The sequence below is a fragment of the Peromyscus maniculatus genome, chromosome 15 (genome assembly GCF_049852395.1).
Source record: "Peromyscus maniculatus bairdii isolate BWxNUB_F1_BW_parent chromosome 15, HU_Pman_BW_mat_3.1, whole genome shotgun sequence".
Classification (NCBI taxonomy): Eukaryota; Metazoa; Chordata; class Mammalia; order Rodentia; family Cricetidae; genus Peromyscus; species Peromyscus maniculatus.
In genome coordinates this window covers 71,477,219-71,492,020 of record NC_134866.1, presented here as the reverse complement: position 1 = coordinate 71,492,020, position 14,802 = coordinate 71,477,219, and the positions used below count along the sequence as shown (strand labels likewise).

The 14,802-nt window shown below is 48.7% G+C and overlaps 1 pseudogene; it reads right to left on the bottom strand.

The window, feature by feature from the left end:
• Positions 1-261: 261 nt before the first annotated feature.
• LOC102922780 (large ribosomal subunit protein eL6 pseudogene) lies at positions 262-806 on the bottom strand (annotated as a pseudogene).
• Between the last annotated feature and the right edge of the window lie 13,996 nt (positions 807-14,802).

The following is a 14,802-nucleotide window of genomic DNA, read 5'->3' as shown; positions in this document are numbered from 1 at the left end:
GAGGGGGGTAAGTCCAAGGGCCTCTTGCACACCACAGTGACTAAAATTATACACTTGAAAACTGCTGAGTAGATTTTAAGCATTGCTACCATCCTCCTTGGCATATCATCTCACAATGATAAGTATGGGAGGGGACGTGTATTTTAGTTTGAGTCATCATTCCAAAATGGCCCCATAGTTCAGAACATCACATTATATACCAGGGATCTATGCAATGTCTTTTTTAATTTTTAAATTTTTTTTTAAACATATGAAGCTGTTTAATTAGGTTGTTAGCAATTTAGAAAACCAGTTTGTGAGGATACACCCCATTCGTCAGAGAGAACGGAGATCGCAGGTAGCCCTGGAGCTGAGGAACAGCTTTGATCTTTGGCAAAATCTGCGAGTCCACTGTTTTCTGACCAGCTTTGCGCTGCTCTGCAATCTTGTATTTCTCCTTCTCTGTGTGGAAGATCTCCCCCTCCCGGTGCCCCAGCTGGTGGAGCGGCTTCTTCCTGAAGTGAGCGTCAGTCAGTCAGGTGTTTGGGGATTTTAACCTTGCTGATCTCAACTTTTGTAGAGGTGGCCACGACAAACCCTGAGGGCAAGAGGTCCAGTCACAAGTAGCAAGCCGCCGCCGCTGCCCAGCTGCTTCAGGAAAACCATTCTCTTGCCCCTGTGGCGCCCGGTGAGGATGATCAGGACAGTCCCAGGAGTGACGCTGGCACACACTGCCACAGCCTTCTCCCGTGTTGACTGAAGGGCTTTTTGCCATTGCCCAGCAGCTTCTGAGGCACATCTTCGGTAGGATAATACCTGGGCATTTTTCGAAGCTTAACCACCCCATACCACCCTTCTTGTCAGCGCTGCCCGGTTTTGTGGCAGTAGCAAGGACCTTCTCCTTTTTCTTCTTCTTTTCAGCCTTGGTTTTTGCAGCTGAGTGTTTTCTTTCGTTCAAGGCCTTTCTGGAATACATAGCAGATCGGGAGCACCCGCAAATTCCTCTAACCAGGACAGGGTTTCGGCTGCAATGGGGCTTCCCCTTCGTGAGCTTTTTAACCTTAGGGTCCCGCTTTTTGGCTGCACCAGCGGCAGGGGCACCAGCGGCAGGGGCACCAGTGGCAGGGGCACCAGCGGCAGCCTTATCGGCTGCAGATTTCTTCCCTTTTGTGTCAGGCTTCTTGGGTTTTTTTTTTTGTTTTGTTTTTTGTTTTTTGTTTGTTTCTGCCCACCATCTTGCAAGATGGCAAAGTGCATCTCCACAGAGTCAAACCTCCAACCCTGCATCTGCTTGACAGGCACATGCTCTACTCAGCGCTGTCCTACACCCTCCATACAAAACACAAAAGGCAGGCTTATCCTTTCACATTCAGAGATGTTTAGGGGCTTGAACGTTTGTATCCAAGGGAGATGTTTGGATGAAGCAAAGTTGTTTGTTGTTTGTTTGTTTAAGTATACAGTCTTTTTATTACATTGTTCTTTTTTGTTTCATTTAATGGCTTAGATTTCAATTTGTGTTGCTTTAATCCTTTGAGCAGAGGGTTCCTCTTTGAGGAGCCCTTAACCTCTCTCAGAGGGCTTTACCTAGAATCCAGCAGCCAGCAAAAGGCCTTAGGCCACATCTGCCACCCCCAGGGTCCACGCCTGTAAAATCCCCTTGAGCTAATTACACACCAGTTCATATGAATGGCTCTATTTTTAAATTTTTATTTTTGTGTATGTATATCTGTACTATGATATCTGTGTATGTGGTGTTGTGCACATGTGTGTGCGTGGGTGCACACGTCTCTGTGTGAGCAGGGCCCAGAGGAGACCAGGTGCCCCGATTTGTCGCTCTCTACTTCATTCCTGTGAAACAGCATCACCCACTGAACATGGAGCTGGGCTCGTGGCCGACGAGCTCCAGCGATCCTTCGGCCTCTGCTCCCCACAGTGTTGCGCGGCTGCAGACATGCGCAGTGCACCCAGCTTGCTGTGTGGGGGCTGGGATTCATTCAGGTCCCCACGCAGTGCAGTGAGGACTCTGCCACTGAGCTATCTCCCCAGACCTGGTGCTCGTTTTTTATTTCTGACATCCAAGAGGGAATTATACCCATCCACACCGCTCATTTTCAGAATTTGATATTTATATTATATTGTATCATGTGGTAGGGGAAGGGCATATTTGCATTGGCTGGGACCCTCCTCCCTGCACCAAGTTGGCTGAAGTCCTTTACCTTGTGGGAAGAGAGTCTTCCCAACTCAGAGACCTTGCCACAGGAAAGTTCAATCTTTAAAAAAAATGCATCCAAGTTAATAGAACTGAACATAGGACTAACTCGACGTGTATGGTTACATAATCGCTACTGGTCCTTCATTCTAGGTTGGACAACAGTTTCTTATCTCCCCTGTGGTCACCCACTGGGCACCATTACTGGAAGAACTGCCTTCCATTCTCAGAATCATTGGATTGTGGTGTTAGTCATTTTTCTCATCACACTGAGATCAAACAGCTGACAGGAACACGTAAGAGAGGATTAGAATGTATTTTGGCTCTGTTTCAAGGGGTGCAGTCCATCATGGGGGGAGCCACGGCAGCAGGATGGTGAGGTGGCTCGCTGTGCTGTAGGTACAGTCAGAAAACAGTTGGAACATGGCTGCGGAACTCCTCATTTTTTCCTCCTTTATCCGATCTGAGGCCCGGTCCATGGGGTGGAGCCATCCACATTCAGGGTAGACCTGCCCTTAGTTATTCCTCAGACTCAATCCCAGGGTTGGCTGCTGTTTTCATCTGGACCAGAGGCAGCAAAGGGCAAAAGACAGGGACCCCAGTGTTGGCATCACAAACCCCAAACCAGGTGACCCTTGACCTCATCTCCTAGGTGATTTTAAACGGCCAGGTTGACAGTGAAGATTCCCAGCTGTTACCCCTGGAAAGGAAACTGGGCAGCCGTAGAGACCAGGCAGGGGATGGATACAGAGGGCTGAGTCTGGCCAGAACACAATAGAGACTGGTACAGACTGTAGAAAAATGGAGACCTCAAGTCCCATCTATAGTTATTAGGATTCCATTTTCAAAGTCCATGGAGGTCCAAACAAATAGTATGAGGCTGAAATTCAATCCAGAGCCCACCAGCTCACCCGCGGTAGCTGGTCCTATCATCCCTCACTGTGTAGCTGGAAATGAAATGTAGACAGAATGAATAACTACCTCAAAGCTGTAATACTACCTAGTGAGAGGTCAAGGTCATGGTTTGGGGTTTGTAATCCCAAGACCAGAGTCCTTTCTTTTGCTCTACATGGCACTGGCTCTGGGTTAAAACAACAACAACAATAACAATAACAACAGCAACAAAAACCAGCGACAAAAAGCACCTTAAAAATAATAGAAGTCCACATATATTTTATTCTCATTCAATTAAATGTGGTCAAGTTCTTTCATCCCAAAATTCCTTCAAACTGAGTAGCTGAGGCAGAGAAGCAGGCCCTGTTTGTTGGAAGGGTGGCTGTTATGTAAGTGTGGGGCTCAGGGTTCTCTGTCTCAGCAATGAATCTAACAACTGCAAGAAGTCTCACAATCACAGGAAGTCACGCCTGACTCAGCAGCCCTGACACCGTTACTTTCCAGTCACTGTGTGGCTGGAGGCCAGCCGACCTGCACCCTGTGAAACGATCTTGGCCCAGCAGCAGAGCCTAGTCAGAGGTCTAACAGACCCAGTCAGTCATGTCATGAGACCTTGCCTGTGACCCCTCATTGCCTTTACATCCACCTTGAGGGGTTGATTCCACAAGGAAGGAGGACTGCAGGGTTGTGAAAAGGACCCAGTTTGGGCATAAGTCAGAGGCTACTTCTGAACATCCTTTTGACTACCTTGCTAATACAATTAGCAAGTATTTCCACGTACCTGCAGTATGCCAGGCACTGTTCTAGAATCTGAGGAACAGTAGTGAACATATTGGGAAAACAAAAAACAAAAAACCTTTGCTTTTGTGAAGTTTATGCCTTTCATTTGGGTCTGGGGAGGAGCTCAACCATAAATGAAAAGTATACAGTATATTTGTAGGTGGTGGGCATTAGGGATAGAATGATTGGTATGTTCAGGGATGCCTCGGTGAGCAAAGACCAGAAGGAGGTGAAGCAGTGAAATGTACAGATATGCAGAAGGACTCTGTGCAAGACTCCAAGGGCAGAGGATAGATAGGTGGAGCGGTCAAAACCAGGAGGCCACCTTTAGAGGGAACAGTGACCAAACAGTGGTGGAAGTAGTTGATGGCAGCCCTGAAGGGTAATCAGCCAACTGCCGTGGCTTCAGTGACATGGTGGCTGCTATGAGACCTTGAGGAATATCCTCATGGAGTAAACAGAGATCAGAGAAAATGAATAACGAAGAATGACTCCAAGGAGGTTGGCTTGAGTAACTGAGAAGAGGGTACCAGTTAAGGCTGTCCCAGGAACTGGTTGAAGGAGGGACGGAACTGGGAGTCTGTCTAAGGAACTATTAAGTGAAGAGGCTAAACACAACTATGATTCTGAAGAACACAAGAGAGGCCTAGACTAAGGACATCATTATGGTGGTTTATATTGATGGTCCACATGACAGGATCTCAAGTCACCTTGGAGACATATCTCCCAGCCTGTCTGTGATGGATTTTCTAGACTAGGTTAATTGAGGTGGGAAGACTGACTTTAACTGCCAAACCAAATAAAAAAGAGAAAGCAAGTGAGGCATTAGTGTTCATCTCTCTCTGCCTCCTGACTGTGGATGCAATGTGATCAGCTGCCTCAAGGTCCCACCAACACAGTGGCCTTGCTATGGTGGGCCGCACCTTACCCTGCAAAGTCTACCTCGATTTAGAACAGCTCTGATGCCGGCTCCCAGCTCCTGGGGTACCAGCTGAAGCCACTGTCTCAGTGTTCCCCTTCTTAACTCCCCCGTCAGGTCAGCGGATGCTGCTATCCTTTCTCCCAGGCGTAGGCAATAGCACTCACACGCTTAATTCTCCCTCCCAGGCCATCCCAGGGAGTCGGTCCTCCAACACTGGTTTAGTGGTATAGCACTTACCTGGACGGTTTGCCCATTTGCCCTGAGGTGATAATGATGCCCACCCGGCAGGTGTTTCCTATGCAAAGCCTAGAATGACAGGTTAACAGCAGGCACTGAAGAGCTCGTAGCTACTCTCCAGTCTCGAACCCAGAAGAGGGGAGAAATGGCACCCCACTATGCTCAGGTGGGCAGCCTGCTCCCAAATGCCCCGACTACATCCTGCTGTTCCTGCCACCTCTCCTGTCTCAAGATTGCCCTGTCCTCAACTGAGTTTGCGTAATTCACTTCTCCAATTTTTTTCTGCAGGCTCCATGTCTGTCTCACAGATGTATGGCCATGTTGTGGGCATTCCATGAATATCAAATTGACCCAATGAACTGACATTTTTCTGAGTTTGTGGACTAAGGTCTAGCTCAACTGACCTAAGTAACCTTTGAAGCATTTGGTCTGGTCCAATGATGACATCCCCCAAGTGCTATCCATCCACATAGTTATCAACTTAATAACTATTTTCTAGAATTTACTCTGTGCCAAGCACTAAAAATATAACGTTGAGTAAGTCCTTACAGTTGCTTATGAATAATAATCAAAATAATTAAACAATTATGAAGCCTGTAATGGGTGGAAGGAACACTCTGAAGAGGAAGAGACAAGGGGGTGACCTGTGAATACAGGCATCAGGGACATTTCTGAGGAAAGAATATTTAAGATGAAACATTAAAAGATTAAAAACCAGTTGCAGGAAAGGTAGGAATATTTCAGACCAGGAAAGACCCTGAGAGAGGGAAAGGGACTGACTTGAGAAAACCATCATGAATGGGGCAGAGGGAGACGGCTTCTGTGATGGAGGGGTAGGGCAGTGGATGGGGCAGAGGGAGATGGCCTCTGTGATGGAGGGGTGAGGCAGAGGGAGACGGCCTCTGTGATGGAGGGGTGAGGCAGTGATTGGGGCAGAGGGAGACGGCCTCTGTGATGGGGGGATGGGACATTGACACTGCATGCTGAATAGAAAGCTAAGAAGCTCCTTCTCGGGCATGTGTGGTGATGCAAGCTTTTACTCTTAGCACTCAGAAGGCAGGGGCAGATGGACGCTGTGAGGTCCAGTCCAGCCAAGACCACATAGTGAGACCTTGTCTCAGAGAAAAATGGCATCGTAGAGGAGGGAATGTGTGGGTGATGTAAACTAGAGCTTGTTGCAAGAAATGGTGATGGTGGGGATGGAACCAGTAACTCTCTTCCTTTTTTTTTTTTTTTTTTTTTTAATACGGACAGGAGATCCAACAGGACTTCAAAAGTAAAGCGAAGGGACAAAGGATCAAGAACGGCTGAGGTCCTGACCTGCTTGAGTGAGCGGTGATGTGTGCAGGGAGTGGCCGAGGGGAGAGGGCAGGATTCAGGGAAAGAACCATGCGTTCCCTTTTGGAAGCGTTACATTTGGGAAATTCAAGAGCTTGCTGTCAGCTCCTTTCCTGGGCCTGCCCTGGATACGGAAAGCTCAGATTCTGTTGAGATTGCCCGACGTTCTTGGTGCTGTGGGATATTTGTACACTGTGTCAAGATGTACTGCTGTGATTACTTTAATAAAAAAGCTGAGTGGTCAATAGCTAGGAAGGAGCTGTAGACGGGACTTGTAGAGACAGGGGGGACTCTGGGAAGAGGAAAGGAGGAGTCACCAGCCAGACATAGAAAGGAGACAAGAGGTGCAAGTTGGAAGAGAGGTAACGCCATGTGGCAGAACATACATTAAAAATATGGGTTGATCTAGTTATAAGAGCTAGTTGAGACAAGCCTAAGCTAAAGGCCAAGCTTTCATAATTAAGAAGGAGTCTCTGTGTCATTATTTGGGAGCTGGTGGGACAGAAAAAGACTCATTACATCTTGGGGCCTGAGGAGAGCCTTGGAATGAAGGCCCTGCGGGGCTAGAGGTGAGGAAGTACCAAGGGAACAAAGCTTGTCTCCAGCTGAGATGGACAGTCAACGTTCTTGGAAACTAGGGCCCAGGAGCTGGAGTGTCTGCCACCAACGACCAGGAGAGGTGTTACCCAATCAGGAAGGCAGCCCAGCGCCAGCTCTCAGCTCCACGCCCTCCATTTCATGAAGGGTCCCTGGTCCCACACGCCACTGGAATGGAAACCAGATTTAAAAGGGAGCCGAGGCCTGCCAGCTGGGTACTGCTCAGACATCTGTGGACAATCAGCAGCCTCCTCTGCATTTGGTGCAACGCACAAGTGGCTTCACACTAAGAAAGCAAGCCTTTCTGTTGACTGCTGTCCTGTCCAACACAAGGTGTTCTTTGTGGCTTGCTGGGCTTCTGGGAAGGTGGCTGGGAACACTGTCTCCTCGTTACCCCTGTGGGGCGGAGAGCACTGAGCCCACTCTTCACTTCCTTTCAGGCAAAGATGAGATCAAGTCCTGGTCTCTGGCAGTGAGCGTCACCGAAGTCCTGCCTCCTGTCAGCCTGGGTCACAGCACTCCTGCTCCTTGGCCCTCCCTGGTGGCCTCTATTCTGCCATTGTGCATTCTCTGTCCCCATCAGGACGCACGGACCCCATTTTCTCCCACCGCTCTGTGCCGGTGGGATGACCTTTAGACACGCCCCCACCATCACTGCTGTGTTCCCACGTGATCGGGCTATGCTCCTTAGCCATGGATTTCCACAACTGGGCAAAAATCACACACCTAAAAAGACCCATGGCCTGCAGTGACCTGCCCAGGACACCACCCTCTTACTTACAACAGGAGTCTAGGAATGTAGTGGGCTCTGTAGAGCTAACCTTGCAAGGAGCCAGATTGTTATCCTTGGTGACAACCCAGGAGACTCAACATTAACGCTCCCATATGGCCAAGACCTGACTAACAGCTGACTAATAACCAGCAACTTGGCTGAATTTTTCCCCTGCGTCCAAATTAGGACTGACAAAAAAAAAAAAAAAAAAAAACAAGAACTAATAGACAGCCCCGTGGAGTCCCCATTTAATCACCTATAGCCACCCCACCCCAGCAGGCTCCCACCAGGTCTGAAGTCACCCTTTCCCACTTCTCTTCCTGCCATTGAGTTTGACAACGACCAGTTCCCTAGATAGAGCTGAATCACTGCCTTCCTCCTCTCTCCTTTGAGAAGTCTTCACTTATTTCCCAAGCCGTTTACGGACCTTTCCTCTGTGGAATAATAGTGGGTGACTACATCGAGGACTAGTATAAAAGGGGGTATAAGTTAAGGAGCTGTCACAAAGAGACCCCCAAACACTGGTCCAAACATGGCAATTGTGTCTGCAGGGAGAGTTGTCCATGGGGGGAAGGTGACGCTGCTCTTCGGAGACATGTAGGGACCCAGGTTCCCTTTTCCCTGTCGCTCTGTTCTTGGCCCGGCTTTCCTGATGGGAGCTGGCTTACCCTCACTGTATTTGTGGTCTGTGTTTCCTCTGTCCTCTGCCACAGGAAGGAGGAAAGGGGACTGGTGAAGGTGAGCAGCTGCCCCAGCCAGGATGTGGGTAGAAATTGTACGTATCACTTTCTCCCACGGCTGGCAGAGCTGAACCACATGGCTGCCCCCAGCTGCCAAGGAGGTTGGGACACAGTGTCTACCAGTGCCCAGCCAAAACTGGGTCCTTTTACTAAAATATCGAGAGACTGTGGATGTGGGTGCTCCCATTACCCTACGTACCGAGAGATGACAGAAAGCACCGCGTTTGCCCTCAGAGGCTAATGGTCCACAGTGATTCACGTGTAGCGTGAGGACCAGCTTTCTTCCCAAGTGTTGCAGACCATGCACACATTCCTTCAGCCTCTTTCCTCACACACTCCAGATCCTGCCCTCCCATGTGCTCTGCCGTACAGATCCATGCTGCACCTGTCATCCAGCTCCTGACCCAGGTGTGGGGTTGTTGTGTTTTAGTCTTTGGGGGGGGGCTGCCACCCAGCTCCCAAATAAAGCACACACGGGAGCTTATTATTACTTATGAATGCCCAGCTTTAGCTTGGCTTAGTTTCTAGTCAGCTTTCCTTATCTTAAATTTCCCCCCATCTACCTTTTGCCTCTGGGCTTTTCCCATTCTCTTACTTCTGTAAATCTTACTCTTACTCCATGCCTTGCTGGTTGTGTGGCTGGGTGGCCCCTAATGTCCTCCCCTTCTCTGGCTCCTTCTCCATCTCCTCACTCCTCCATCTCTTCTTTTCTCCTCCCACATTTCTCCCTCTATACATTCTCACTGTCTGCCAGCCCCGCCTATCCTTTCTCCTGCCTTGCTATTGGCCGTTCAGCTCTTTATTAGACCATCAGGTGTTTTAGACAGGCACAGTAACACAGCTTCACAGAGCTAAACAAATGTAACATAAACAAAAATAACATGCCTTAAAATAATATTCTACCACATGAGGTAACAGTCACCTCCATGTTGACAGTGATTCCTCCTATCATTTATTTACATCACGTTGACGAAGAGTTTTCAAACCCTGTCCATCATTGCTCACCCAGGTGAGGGAGAGGGAGGCACTGCCAACATGGTTGGCAGAGTACTTCCCTGTTTGCTGTCCTGTGTTATCATTGCCTCCAGTTGTCTGCGCTTTTGCTAAGTGTGACTTCAGGTAGTGGCCAAACCTGCCTTCTAGCCTGGTACGCTCTACACCTGCTGAGGTCAGACACACTGAGCTGGCTGACCGGATCGCAGCCTTAATTTCTTAGGTGTCATCTCCTGAGTACACGCTTCAGCCTTCCTTCTTCCCTCCTCACCGGGCCCTCCCATCCCCCTTCTGACAGCCCTGAGGGCACAGAGGGCCCCTTGGAGAGTGGGAAAGTTGAAGGTCATGAGAAGACAACATCAGCCATGTGTGCTGTGACGAGTCTTTGTCTGTCCCACCAGCCAGCTCCCAAATAACCACATGGACACTTCTTATTAATTATGAAAGCTTGGCCTTTAGCTTAGGCTTGTTTTTAACTAGTTCATATAACTTATTAACCCATATTTGTATTAACCTATGTTCTATCATGTGTCTTTTACCTTTACCTCTATCCCATTTTGTGTGTCCGACTCCTTCCATGTCTCTCTCACACACCGAGATTCATCTCCTACTTCCTCTCTCCCTGCCCAGAAGCTCCACCTGTACCTCTTGACTGGCTATGGACCACTCAGTTTTTTATTAAACCAATCACAGCAATATATCTTCACACAGTGCAAATACCCCACAACAGTTCCAATACCACAATCACCAAGTAACGCCCCCCCCCCCCCGGTGCTTTTCCTTTGCAGAAAGGAGACAAGCCCCCAGTCCATGAAGTCTGGCCTCTAGTATATGAATTGAATTCGCTAGTCTGTCCCTTGCAACAGTGTATTTTCAAGTGGCACAGACTTAATCCCCACCCAGTGCATCCCATTTGTAGCCGTTCCAGGGACTCTGTGAATTCTGCTCTCAACCCACCATCATGTAACTTCAGGCCAGGGCACCTCAAGCCTGATCATGACCTGGACAACAGGAATCCCTTCAGCTCAAGGAGAGATGTGTCTAACAATGGTGGATGAGCAGCTCCGGGGACAGCAGAGTGAGTCCTTGCAGGAGCAGCAGCAGCAGCAGCAGCAGCAGCAGCAGCAGCAGCAGCAGCAGCCTTCAGCCTCAACTTCTGATGGTGCCCGTGGTTCTTCATCCTCTGCTCAGGCAAAGAACACCGCTCCCCCAACTTCTTGGAAAGACCCACGATAGCTCCAATATTTCCTTTCACCTTTAGACAGTTTATCACCTGACCGCCCAGCCTCTTCCTGAAGATGTTTCTGGGAAGCCCGCCTTTCTCCATCCTGCTCCACTTCCAGGAAGGTCTGCAATACTTACAGAGGGCTGGTATGTCCCCCCCCACTACCCCTATCTCCTCCCAGGCAGCTTAGCACCTGCTTCTGCTGACCCCTGCTGACCTTGCCTGGCAACACAGCCCTGTCCTGCTGGTGCTAGCCTGAGCCCATGACCTCTGTCCCTTCCATGCCCAAGCCTGCACTTACACGTGTCCTGCCTCAGCAATGCACCAAAAGTCACCTGAGTTTCATCCCTCCTGGCCTCCAGAGGAACAAAGTGGGGGTTTAAAATAAGACAAACTGGGCCTGAGTAGGGGTGGGAAGACTGCCAATTACAAGTGCTTAATTCCAGGTTACTTGTTAGAAGAAAGAAAAAAACCAGAAACTGTTTCCACTTTTAAACAAAGTAAATGTCTGATGATAATTCTGACCTGAAAATGGGGGCGAGGGAAGGAAGAAAGAAAATAGATGTTCCTCATGACTGAATCCTCAGTGTGGTTCTTAAATCAGCCATCGGCAGTGCTGGGATGGGGAGGTGGCCTTTTTCTGATTGGCATCAGCCCCCAGCTACTTTATGCCGCGGGACCCAAGAGCCGGGATGGCTTTCCACACACCCAGCAGACTCAAGGACCCCTGTGATTCCTCCTTGTGAGCCTTCTCCAGCTTCATTCCTGCAGTGTGCATGTGTGTGTGCGTGTGCGTGTGTGCGTGTGTGTGGGGGGGTGGGGGGTGGATTTAGCAGTTTCCTTACATTTAAGTGATTGGATTGTTCACGTTTCAACACCTGCAAATGCTTGAGAGACCCTTAATCCAGTCCCCAAGATCTCAGCCAGGAGCTGTTCCAGCTCTGCTCCGCCCTCTGCTAATCAGAACTAGAGCTGAGTTAATCCCTTCAGAGGTTCAATTATTTCGCGTGTGCAGTAACCATCTGGGGATTGTGGCAAAGCTCTACACACTTAGCAGAAGCATAGAGCTGATGGGTAGAAGGCGCCTGCTTTGCAGCTTGGAGAAGCACTTTTGGCTTAGCCTTGCCTTGACGTGGGTTTGGGTGCTTTAAAATCCAAATGTGAAAGGCGAGGACCAGGATGGTGCAGGGTTCGTTAATTTCTTAAACATACTTGGTGGGGGCACTGCTCTGCCAATCACTTGGAAGAACAGGAAGTGCTAGCAAGAACAGGAAGAAAGGGGAGATGGACAGATGTAGACTGGGGAGAAAAATCAATGTGTAGGCTATCTGAGGTTTCAAGCGCCTAGGACCAGTGCAGCTCAAATCCCTGGGGGGAGGAGCTTCCATATCTCCCTTTACCTATTGTTGCTCTGATTGGTCAATAAATAAAGTGCTGATTGGCCAGTAGCCAGGCAGGAAGTATAGGTGGGACAAGAGAGAGGAGAATTCTGGGAAGTGGAAGGCTGAGTCAGGAGACGCTGCCAGCTGCCGCCATGAGAAACAACATGTAAAGATACTGGTAAGCCACGAGCTGCGTGGCAAGGTATAGATTTATAGAAATGGGTTAATTTAAGATGTAAGATCTAGCTAGCAAGAAGCCTGAGCCATTAGGCCATGCAGTGTGTAAATAATATAAGCCTCTGTGTGTTTACTTGGGTCTGAGTAGCTGTGGGACTGGCAGGTGAGAGAGATTTGTCCTGACTGTGGGCCAGGCAGGACCAGGAAATCTTCAGCTATAACCTATCCCACCCACTGCCACAGAGTTACCAGCCCTCCTACAGGCTAGAAATCATACTGTACATGGGCTCTTCCAGGAGCTCCTGCAATTATAGACCGTCCCATGTTAATCCTGCAGGAAGATGCAGCTAACAAAGAGGGAAGGAAAGTCCCGCTGGAGGTCCCACATGCACAGTGAAGAGGGAACAAGAACAGTGTTTCTTATAGATCAATTCATCGGTTGCTCCATTGGTGTCTATGGATGATGGTGCAAGATTACTCAGTGTGAGAATGATACAGTTCATGAAACTTCATTGTGGGGCACATCCTGTGAGGATAAAGGTAAAATTGGGGGTTGGTTTGTAGATAACCTGTCGCTTGGCAAGATTAAAAGCCTACTGCCCTACGTAGGTCTCACACATACAGATTCCCTTTTTTAAAACATGCTCATTTGGATCTGAAAAACCTCTGACTTAGAATTCCACTTGTCAGTGGGCTGGAGCCCTCCAGCAGGCAAAGCCTCTAGATGCGCACTCAGCCTGCCTGGGATCTTTGCTGTGCCTAGCCACTTGGCCTTCCCTGAGAAAGCTTTAAAGAAGACTGGGCTCCAAGGAGGTAGATGGGCTTTAACTGCACAGAGCTAGGCATGTTGTTTTGCAAGCGCATCAGCAGGGCAATGATGATGAGGCCAAGTTTCTAGAGATATTGTTTTTATATCTGATTTCCTTAGAGGGCTACCTAAATGCTCGTAAAACAGCTTTTAAAAAATGTATCCTTTATCAGATGAGTCAGCCATCTGCTGTCACTGTAATAGCTGCCATCACAAGCAACCACGAAACCTCAGTAGACACAACAATAGGCGTTTACTTTGCTCAGAGTCAAGCCTGTCTGTAGGTCATTTGGGCCGGGCTCAAGATGGGCAGCTCTTCTGGCCTCAGCTGCGCCTGCTCAAATGGCTTTGACTGAGTTGACCCAGTTTAGATGTCTCATCCATCTTTCTTCCTGTGGCGGGCTAGCCCGGGCTGTTCTCATCCTGACTACTGAAAAGCGAGAGGGCAAGAAGGAAGTCATACACGCTCTTTCAGTCTGACGGTTGTCTCACCTTTGGGGATGGATACTTCATCAGCTAAAGCAAGCCATATTACCTGGTTTAGAAATAGGGATTGGGGCCGGGCGGCGGTGGCTACACCTTTAATCCCAGCACTTGGGAGGCAGAGCCAGGCGGATCTCTTTGAGTTTGAGGCCAGCCTGGTCTACAGATTGAGATTCAGAACAGGCACCAAAACTACACAGAAAAACCCTGTCTCAAAAAACAAACAAAAGAAAGAAGAAGAAGAAGAAGAAGAAGAAGAAGAAGAAGAAGAAGAAGAAGAAGAAGAAGAAGAAGAAGAAGAAGAAGAAATGGAGGGAGGTTGGGTAGATGGGTAGAGGAATTCCAGAAAAGACAGAATATACAGGAGGGCATAGAATTAGGATGACAGTAGTCCCTTTCATCCAAGGAGATGCATTCCAAACCCCCAGTGGGTGCCTGAAGCCGTGGATAGCACTAAACTCTTTCCTCCTATACATACATACGGTCAAGTCAAAACTATAAATTCAGCATAAAGGAGATAAACATAATTAATGATAAAATAGAACACCTGTAATAATGTAATACTATAATGAGAGAGATTCTATCACACTTTTCAGAAGGTGTACCGCTCAAAATTAAGAAGTGTTTGTTTCTAGAATTTTCCAATTAAGACTTTCAGACCGGATGGCTCAGGGGTTAAGGGTACTCGCTGTTTTTACTGAGTGCACCAGGTAGCTCACAACTGCCCCATCTCGAGGGCATCCGATGCCCTCTTCTGACCTCCACAGACCCCTGCATGCACATTCCAGTGCACAGAGAGACACCCAGAGACATAGATTAAATAGTAAATCCCTGAGAGGAGACAGACATCTTGAACTGCCCGGAAGGTCATTCATTAATTCCTGTCTAAGCCCGACTCCAGGGGCCTGAAACTTTATGGCTACATAGCAGGAGGAGGTGTGGCAAAGAGCGAGAACATGACCTTGGCCGCCCCCTTTAGAGTTTATCTGAACGGGGTGGGGGCTGGGGGTGGGGAAGGCTTCTCAGTCACTGAGACATGAGAACATCACTTGGGAAGAAACAGTCTGCTTCCCCAAACTTTAAGAAGTACAGGTTGGCAAAACAGTCTCTCTGGATATTGTCCCCTCTTGCCTGGTGAGAGCATTTTCCGCTGCATTGTCCCTGGCGGGTGTGATGTGCCCCCCCCATCACCCCGTGAGAGTGTTTTCCCTTAGCCCTTCCCACACTCCGTGAGTGTGCCCCAATTTATCCTGTAATGAACTCCGT